Below are 9,062 nucleotides of genomic sequence, written 5' to 3'. Positions count from 1 at the left end.
ATTATTGTGTTTCTGATCTTCAAACATGCCCATCCCTGGGCCTTCGACACAGCTGTTTCCTCTGTCTGGAAGGACCTTCCTGTCGGGAGCCAAGAAGAGGACAAGCGAACGCCCCGCCCATGACAAGGCTCTGGGTAAAGGTCATGGACCCAAGGAGGCCATGAACCCAGGGGAATCCGAGTCCAGCAGGCTCCGGGACTCTCCCTATTCTTGCTATATGTGTCTTGTCTGTGCTAATACTCTTTCTTGGAATTCTTGGTGATTTTTCGCTATTCCTGGTAGACCTCGGGGAAGGTCCCAGGGACATCTCTAGGGTGTAAACATCTGGGGGCTTCCCAGAAGAGTTAGGCTTACTCTGCCCCCAGGGAGATGGGAACCATATGAATAACCTGGTATGCGGGAGGTATTTAGATTTAGGCCATTTATAGATGTGTGGGATTTTATATATAGGAGGTATATTAGGGAATATGGAAATAGATTAGAATTTAAAACTGCTTATAAATGTGATTGTGAATCCCATCCCTGGACACGCAAACACTATTAGATTTAGTTGTAAGTTTAATAACCACACAATGCTATAATTCTCATTTTGCAGAGTAAGGGTTAAGGCAGCTGCGACGCTGCTGCTACTCCATTTCCCCTGCCCATGGTGTGCCTGGGAGTACACTAGAAAGTAGTGTTAGTGCTATAGGTATCATAGAGGCTGTGTGAAAATAGAATGAATTATGGCTTATAGATTAAATAGTAAGCAAGATATTGTAGTATGTGTATAATATAAAAGTTAAGTTTTCATAGTAGGTAAAATTATAATAGAAACTATAGTGGTTAAGTGATTGATTATACTGTAAAACTGTTAAGATATTTTTTTCCCTGTAGCTATGTGTTTCTTTGTAGCTGACGTTTGTCCATTCAAGTGAAGCAGTGAAGCAAGAAGAACGTTTAAACCTGAAAACAGAGTGGGCTAAGAGGTCCAAAACAATCCTTGTCACGCGCCACTAGGGACGGAAGATTTTGTACCCTGGGAAATTCTGTCTTGGAAAATATCCCCTGACTTGTTTTGTTGATCTAAGGGGCACGTCATCTGGAAAGATCTGAAAACAATAATTTGTACCTTGGCCCCGGTAGTAAAAAAAGGATATATAAGGTGTTAGAGAAAAAATAAAGAAGAAGAAGTTTTTCCACTGCAACTGTGTGTGTGTCTGTGTGTGTGTGTGTGTGTGTGTGTGCGCGCATTCGCCGACGCCGCTCATCCCAAGGGTTCCCTGGACCAGCGGAGGCTGGACCCCCGCAGTTGGCGCCCGGAACAGGGACCCGAAGGGTAAGTCCTCCCCCCAAGAAGTTTCCCAAGGCAAGGTCGGGGCGGCTAGGATCTCACCTAGGGTACTGCAGACCCCCCTGCGTAAGATTAAGGTAGGGTGAGAAGGGTGAGGAATCGTGAAAATAACCCTGCGTAAGAGTAAGGTAGGGTGGAAAGAGTGAGTGAGAATAAACCCTGCGTAAGAGTAAGGTAGGGTGGAAAGAGTGAGTGAGAATTAAAAAAAAAAAGAAAAAAAAACCAGAAAAAAAAAAAAAAAAAGAAAAAAGAAAAAAGAAAAAAAAAAAAGAAAAAGGAAAAAGAAAAAGGAAAAAGAAAAAGGAAAAAGAAAAAGAAAAAAGCAGAATAATTGTGAAAACAAAATGGGAAACAGTGAGTCAAAAGATAGACGCCTCTTCATTGATATTGTAAAACAGATGCTCTCTCATAGAGGGATTCATGTGAAAAAGAGTAGCCTTTCTACTTTCTTCTCCTTTGTTCAAGAGCAGTGTCCCTGGTTCCCTGATGAGGGCACTGTTAATCTGAGAATTTGGGAACGAGTTGGCAGAGACATTAGGAGGCATTATGATAATGTTGGGCCAGATAGAGTCCCTGCTGACACATTTTCTCTATGGAATCTTATTAGAGATGCCCTAGACCCTGAGCATGAGGGTGAAAAGTTTAGACGAGAGACCAAGAGCCCTGATTCAGACGGAGAAGATCCGGTGACAGACGAGAATAGAGGAAACACATCTGAAGGGCCCAAAATGAGTCCTAGTTCTTCTGATTATCGCTCATTAAGACAAATGTTGGCCTCTATGGCTGTACATAGGTATGATGATGATTCGGATGATGATGTTCTTGATCCTAGAGATCAGGCTGAGTTGGAAGAAGAGGCAGCCAGATATCATCGTGATGATGGTGGCTGGTCCCCGGTGGGAAAAGTAGTCCCTCAATATTTGATTCCACCCTTGAGACCTGAGAAAAAGCCTATAAGGGCCAAATTGCCTAAAAAGACAATTATTCATCCAGCAGATGATCCAGATCCCCCGCCTGTTAGACCCCCTCTATCAGGGGACAACAATGGGTCAGACATTACAGAGACTGACAAAACTGGTTAGGCCAGGAGGTGGCATGCAGCCCAGGGAGCTACTGAACTATGGAGGCTGTTTTTCTTGTGGGCAGGCAGGCCGACAATGAAGGGGAAAAATCCCCACCACCACAAAAAGAAAAAATTAAATATAAAGTAAGTAATAAAAAAACTCTAGATTCTCCCACCCCAACTTGGGGACAGATCAAGAATCTCACTCGTCAAGCCCAGACAGTTGCCGGACCTGGTGCCAGCCCAGAACAACTCTTTCTTGCAATCCTTGCTATCCTGAGTTGTCAGGTAAGTATGGTTACTCCCTTTTCCTCTCAATCAGAGAGCGGAATTTATTGGGCCTATTTCCCTGATCCTCCAACTCTGCAGGTTGTCCCTTGGACAGAGTCACCCCTTCGGGTAACAACTAATGCACCTCGGTTGCTAGGAGGGAGTTGGACATCTCATTCTTTAAAAAGTTATCCTATAAATCTAAATTTCTCTTTCCACGGATTAGTTGAAGGAATCCCAATTTGCTTTAATTTTCCCCGTGAAGGGACTCGAGGCCTTATTACTCCAACTAAAGAGGGATGTGTCCAGACATCAAAAAAGGCCATTATTACTGATTCCCCACTTAATAAAGGAAAAAAGGGATCAAAAAGATTTGTTTGGGTTTTATTGGGACAAATGCCTGGAATCTCAGATGAGATCCAAACACAATTTGGAAGGTTTAATCATTCTCTCCCCTTTGATGACACTTATAAACGATGCTCATCAGACCCACCTTCAGATGACAGCTGGGGTGGAGTAAATTATCAGATAGGATACCCTCAGTGGAGAGAGTGTATTTATGATTCTATGTTAGCCTATAAAATGGGGAATTCAAATACAATATCCATTCAAGATTGGAGTAATCCAAATCCAAAACACAATCTGAAAACAGTAAAAAATTATACAGATGAGTATGTAAATTGGGAAAACTCTACTGTACCTTGGCCTCTTTCAGTCAGTAGATGGCATCACAACGCCCTAGTTCCCCCCATGGTTGCTTATCAGCAAAATTCAAAGACCTTTTGGCAGCCAGAGCTATGGAGAGCAGTAGCTGCAACTTCCAATGTAACTTTAAAACGACCTAATTCAACCTTAGAAAAGGTTGTTTTGGCTTGCCTTCCTTCTCCATATGTTTTCCTGTTTGTTAATGATTCAAATAAGTTGCAGATATATCTTAATCAAACTGGAGGACCTACCATTGTTGATTGTGATACCTGCTTCCTTTCTGGCTGTCTGAGTCCTAGGTTTAATGTTTCTGCTTTTATAATTTTAAAACGACCTCCCTATCTCATGGTACCTGTTAATTTGACAACATATTGGTATGATAATTATGGCTTAGCTGTATTACAACATGTTAAAGAGTTAATGAGAATTAAAAGGTTTGCAGGATTGTTAGTTTTAGGAATATCTGCCTTAATTATGGCCATATCTTCTGCTATATTAGCCTCTGTTTCTCTTGCACATCAGGTTCACACAGCCGCTCATGTTAATGATTTGTCAAAAAATGTTTCCTTAGTGCTAGCAACTCAAGAAGCTATAGATAGAAAACTAGAAATGAAAGTAAATGCTTTGGAAGAGGCGGTAATGCATATAGGAACTGAATTACAGGCTTTAAAAACGAAGTTGGCTTTATCCTGTCATGCAGATTACAAGTGGATTTGTGTAACACCCTTAAAGGTAAATGAAACAGATTATAATTGGGAGCGGATTCAAAATCATATTTCTGGGGTTTGGAATAGCTCTAGTATTAGCTTAGATTTAGAAAGATTACATCAACAGATTGCTAATGTAAAAGATGCTAAGTTAGACTTTACTGTGGTTGAAACAGCTCATGATTTCTTTAATCAGTTAAGTTCCTTCATTTCAGGAAAAGGTCTCATTTCTGGAATTATGACCTGGGTTTCTCTAGGATGTATTGTCTTAGTAATTATTCTTATCCTTCCTTGCATTGTTAGGATCCTCGGAACTAGTATTCAGCGCCTTTCTGTTGAACTTCAGCTGCTTGCCTTAAAAAATAAAAAAGGGGGAGATGTCGGGAGCCAAGAAGAGGACAAGCGAACGCCCCGCCCATGACAAGGCTCTGGGTAAAGGTCATGGACCCAAGGAGGCCATGAACCCAGGGGAATCCGAGTCCAGCAGGCTCCGGGACTCTCCCTATTCTTGCTATATGTGTCTTGTCTGTGCTAATACTCTTTCTTGGAATTCTTGGTGATTTTTCGCTATTCCTGGTAGACCTCGGGGAAGGTCCCAGGGACATCTCTAGGGTGTAAACATCTGGGGGCTTCCCAGAAGAGTTAGGCTTACTCTGCCCCCAGGGAGATGGGAACCATATGAATAACCTGGTATGCGGGAGGTATTTAGATTTAGGCCATTTATAGATGTGTGGGATTTTATATATAGGAGGTATATTAGGGAATATGGAAATAGATTAGAATTTAAAACTGCTTATAAATGTGATTGTGAATCCCATCCCTGGACACGCAAACACCATTAGATTTAGTTGTAAGTTTAATAACCACACAATGCTATAATTCTCATTTTGCAGAGTAAGGGTTAAGGCAGCTGCGACGCTGCTGCTACTCCATTTCCCCTGCCCATGGTGTGCCTGGGAGTACACTAGAAAGTAGTGTTAGTGCTATAGGTATCATAGAGGCTGTGTGAAAATAGAATGAATTATGGCTTATAGATTAAATAGTAAGCAAGATATTGTAGTATGTGTATAATATAAAAGTTAAGTTTTCATAGTAGGTAAAATTATAATAGAAACTATAGTGGTTAAGTGATTGATTATACTGTAAAACTGTTAAGATATTTTTTTCCCTGTAGCTATGTGTTTCTTTGTAGCTGACGTTTGTCCATTCAAGTGAAGCAGTGAAGCAAGAAGAACGTTTAAACCTGAAAACAGAGTGGGCTAAGAGGTCCAAAACAATCCTTGTCACGCGCCACTAGGGACGGAAGATTTTGTACCCTGGGAAATTCTGTCTTGGAAAATATCCCCTGACTTGTTTTGTTGATCTAAGGGGCACGTCATCTGGAAAGATCTGAAAACAATAATTTGTACCTTGGCCCCGGTAGTAAAAAAAGGATATATAAGGTGTTAGAGAAAAAATAAAGAAGAAGAAGTTTTTCCACTGCAACTGTGTGTGTGTCTGTGTGTGTGTGTGTGTGTGTGTGTGCGCGCATTCGCCGACGCCGCTCATCCCAAGGGTTCCCTGGACCAGCGGAGGCTGGACCCCCGCACCTTCCCCTACATCTTCTCTTGGATGCCACTTTCTTGTCACGGAGCTCTTGGATCAAATGTCATTTCCTCTGAAAAGCCTTTTCTGAGCCTTGGCGTATCAGCTTTATCTCCAGAAAAAGCAATCTTACTTGCTTTCGGGTTTAATGTCTGTTGCTCCCTATCCCCTTGTAACAGACTGAATTGTGTCTTCCCCGAGCTGTAATTCATTTGTTGAAGTCCTGACCCCTGTACCCCAGAATGTGACTGTATCTGGAGATGGAAACTTTAAAGAGGTGATTACATTAAAATGAGGCCCTTAGGGCAGGCCCCGATCCAATCTGACTGCTGTCCTCAGAAGAAGGGGAAATTTGGACACAGAGAAGGGTGAATGCACAGAGGTACTGTGGGAAGAGGAAGCAAGAGGGTGGCCATTGGCAAGCCAAGGACAGAGGCTCCAGGAGAAATCAACTGTTTTGGCATCTCGGACTTCCAACCTTTAGAACTGCGATCACACAAATGTGTGTTGTTTAAGCTACCCGGTTTGCGGTATTTTGTTAGGGTAGCATATTAGCAAACAAATATACTTCTAGGTGTAACTTCCATAAAGGCACAGAGTATGTCTTTCTGGTTTGCCACGGTGTCCTTTATGTCCCTCATTTATTGAACACAGACTAGCACATGGGGACCCTCAGTAGGTGAGATGACCTCTGTTAGAGATTTATTCTTTTCAAGCTGTTCTGGGAGACATGGCCTGTCAGCCTGTAGTCAGCTATTAGCAAAGTGGATTCAGTGAGATGATGCCTTCCTGGAGACAGAGTTTAGGGGTTGAGAGGAGGAAAAGAAAGTGAAGTCGCTCAGGCGTGTCTACTCTTTGTGACCCCATGGACTGTAGCCTACCAGGCTCCTCCGTCCATGGGATTTCCCAGGCAAGAATACTGAAGTGGGTTGCCATTTCCTTCTCCAGGAGATCTTCCCGACCCAGGGGTTGAACCCAGGTCTCCTGCAGTGCAGGCAGACGCTTTACCATCTAAGCCACAAGGGAAGTCTGAGGGGAGGGGTACCCCACAAAGTTTTGATTAGAAAAGGCAGGAGGACAAACCCAGGGCATTTTCCATTATGGGGCAGGCTGAGTAAGTGCTACAGGTCTAGACAGTGACAGCAGAGACAGTGGGGCAGAAAGGATTGGGAGAAGTCAGAGGCAAAGCCTGTCAGAGTAGCCTTATTAGGCCATTGGCTCAGGGCTTGAAAGTGAAAGTCACTCAGTCATGTCCGTCTCTTTGTGACCCCATGGACTATACAGTCCATGGAATTCTCCAGGCCAGAATACTGGAGTGAGTAGCTGTTCCCTTCTCCAGCGGATCCTCCCAACCCAGGGATTGAACCCAGGTCTCCTGCATTGCAGGCAGATTCTTTACCAGCTGAGCCACCAGGGAAACCCAAGGATACTGGAGTGGGTAGCCTCCCACTTCTCCAGGGGATCTACCCAACCCAGGAATCGAACTGGGGTCTCCTGCATTGCAAGCAGATTCTTTACCAACTGAGCTATGAGGGAAGCCCTACGTTCCATCAAGGCCCTCAAATTTAGTCTTTAGATATTATCTCCCAAAGAGATTACAACTAGCCATGGATACCCCCTGTCGGCTTGAAAAAAGATGCTCATTTGAACAGCTGTAATTGCAAAATGCAAATATCAAGAATATTCTAGAACCCATCTTTCAAGACCTACCTTCAACATCTGACACAGTGATTTTTCTCCTGCTCGCAACATTCTCTTCACTTAGCTTCCTTCTCAGTCTCCTCTGTTGGTTCCCACTCATCTCATCCCTCAGCCTTAAACGTTTATTTTCAGAAGTCAGCCAGAGCGATCCTTTAGTGTCTTTGCACCCGAATTTCCTCTGCTGAAACACACTTTCTCAAAACTGATTCCCTTTCAGATTCTCGCCTGAATGTCACTTTCTCAGTGAGGTCTCTTCCCTACCACCATATTTTAAAAAATTATTTCTTTATTTTGGCTGGCTGGGTCTTTGTTGTGGTGCATGGGCTTTCTCTAGTTGCAGTGACTGTGGGTTACTCTCTGCTACTCTCTAGTTGCTTTCCTGGTGGTTCAGATGGTAAAGAACCCACCTGCAATGAGGGAGACCTGGGTTCAATCCCTGGGTTGGGAAGAAACCCTGGAGAAGGGAACAGCTATCCACTCCAGTATTCTGGCCTAGAGAGTTCCATGGACATGGGAGGCTGGCAGGCTACAGTCCATGGGGTCACAGAGTGGGATATGACTGAGAAACTTTCAGTTTCTCTAGTTGCAGTTCGCAGGCTTCTCATTCCAATGGCTTCTGTTGTTGCAGAGCATGGGCTCTGGTGTGCAGGCTCAGTAGCTGTGGCACACAGGCTTAGTCACCCCATGGCATGTGGAATCTTCCTGGACCAGGAATAGAACCCATGTTCCCTGCATTGGCAGACGAATTCTTAACAACTAAACGACCAGGGAAGTCTCCCTACTACCTTATTTAAAATTGCACTTTCTCCAAACTTCCATCCCTCTTTCCTCTTTACCACTTACCACCAAAAGACTTCCCACATGTGTTTCTCATTTAGTATTTGTCTCCTCCGACTTGTATGTCAGCTTCAGGAGACCAGAGGTTTGTCTTATGTTTACTGCCATATCACTACTACTAGAATAGGGCCTGACACATAGTTGAGTTCAGTTCAGTCCCTCAGTCTTGTCCAACTTTTTGCGATCCTAAGGACTGTGGCACACCAGGCCTCCCTGTACATCACCAACTCCCAGAGTTTACTCAAACTCATGTCCATTGAGTCGGTGATGCCATCCAATCATCTCATCCTCTGTAAACATAGTAGTCTCAAAAAATAAATGTCTGAACGAATGCTAAGAAATTGATTTAAAGATGAGAGTTTAAAGTATGATTTTTTCCCCCAGAGGATTGATATATTAAGTAATTACTGTGGGCATCAACATAACAGCTGAAGTAAGAAGAGTAGATATTCAAGGCGTTTTTGTCATTCAGTCACTGTCATGCCCAACTCTTTGTGACCCCAAGGCCTGCGGTGAGCCAGGCTTCCCTGTCCTTCACTGTCTCCCGGAGTTTGCTCAAACTGATGTTCATTGAGTCGGTGATGCTAGTCGCCCCCTTGGACTTCCCTAGTGGCTCCCTAATCTGCCTGCAATGCAAGAGACGAGGGTTCAATCCCTGGCTGGGGAAGATCCCCTGGCGAAGCGAATGGCTACCCACGCCGGTATTTCTTGCCTAGAGAATTCCATGGACAGAGGAGCTTGGCGGGCTACAGTCCACGGGGTCGCAAGGAGTCGGACACGCCTGAGCGACTAACACACACATTCAAGGCATATTTATTGAATAAGCCCTTGGAGTTGGGTAGACAGAAGTATGTGTAAGCTG

The 9,062-nt window shown here is 43.8% G+C and overlaps 1 long non-coding RNA gene across 1 annotated transcript; it reads left to right on the top strand.

Moving 5' to 3' along the window:
- The first annotated feature begins 1,590 nt into the window (after positions 1 to 1,590).
- On the top strand, positions 1,591 to 5,563 carry LOC139029915 (uncharacterized). The gene is made up of 2 exons (XR_011482215.1): positions 1,591 to 2,684; positions 4,382 to 5,563. It is a non-coding gene; the product is annotated as an uncharacterized lncRNA (long non-coding RNA).
- Positions 5,564 to 9,062: the final 3,499 nt, after the last annotated feature.

Source organism: Odocoileus virginianus, chromosome 20, assembly GCF_023699985.2.
Source record: "Odocoileus virginianus isolate 20LAN1187 ecotype Illinois chromosome 20, Ovbor_1.2, whole genome shotgun sequence".
In the NCBI taxonomy this organism is placed as follows: domain Eukaryota; kingdom Metazoa; phylum Chordata; class Mammalia; order Artiodactyla; family Cervidae; genus Odocoileus; species Odocoileus virginianus.
This window is presented reverse-complemented; position numbering and strand designations above follow the sequence as displayed.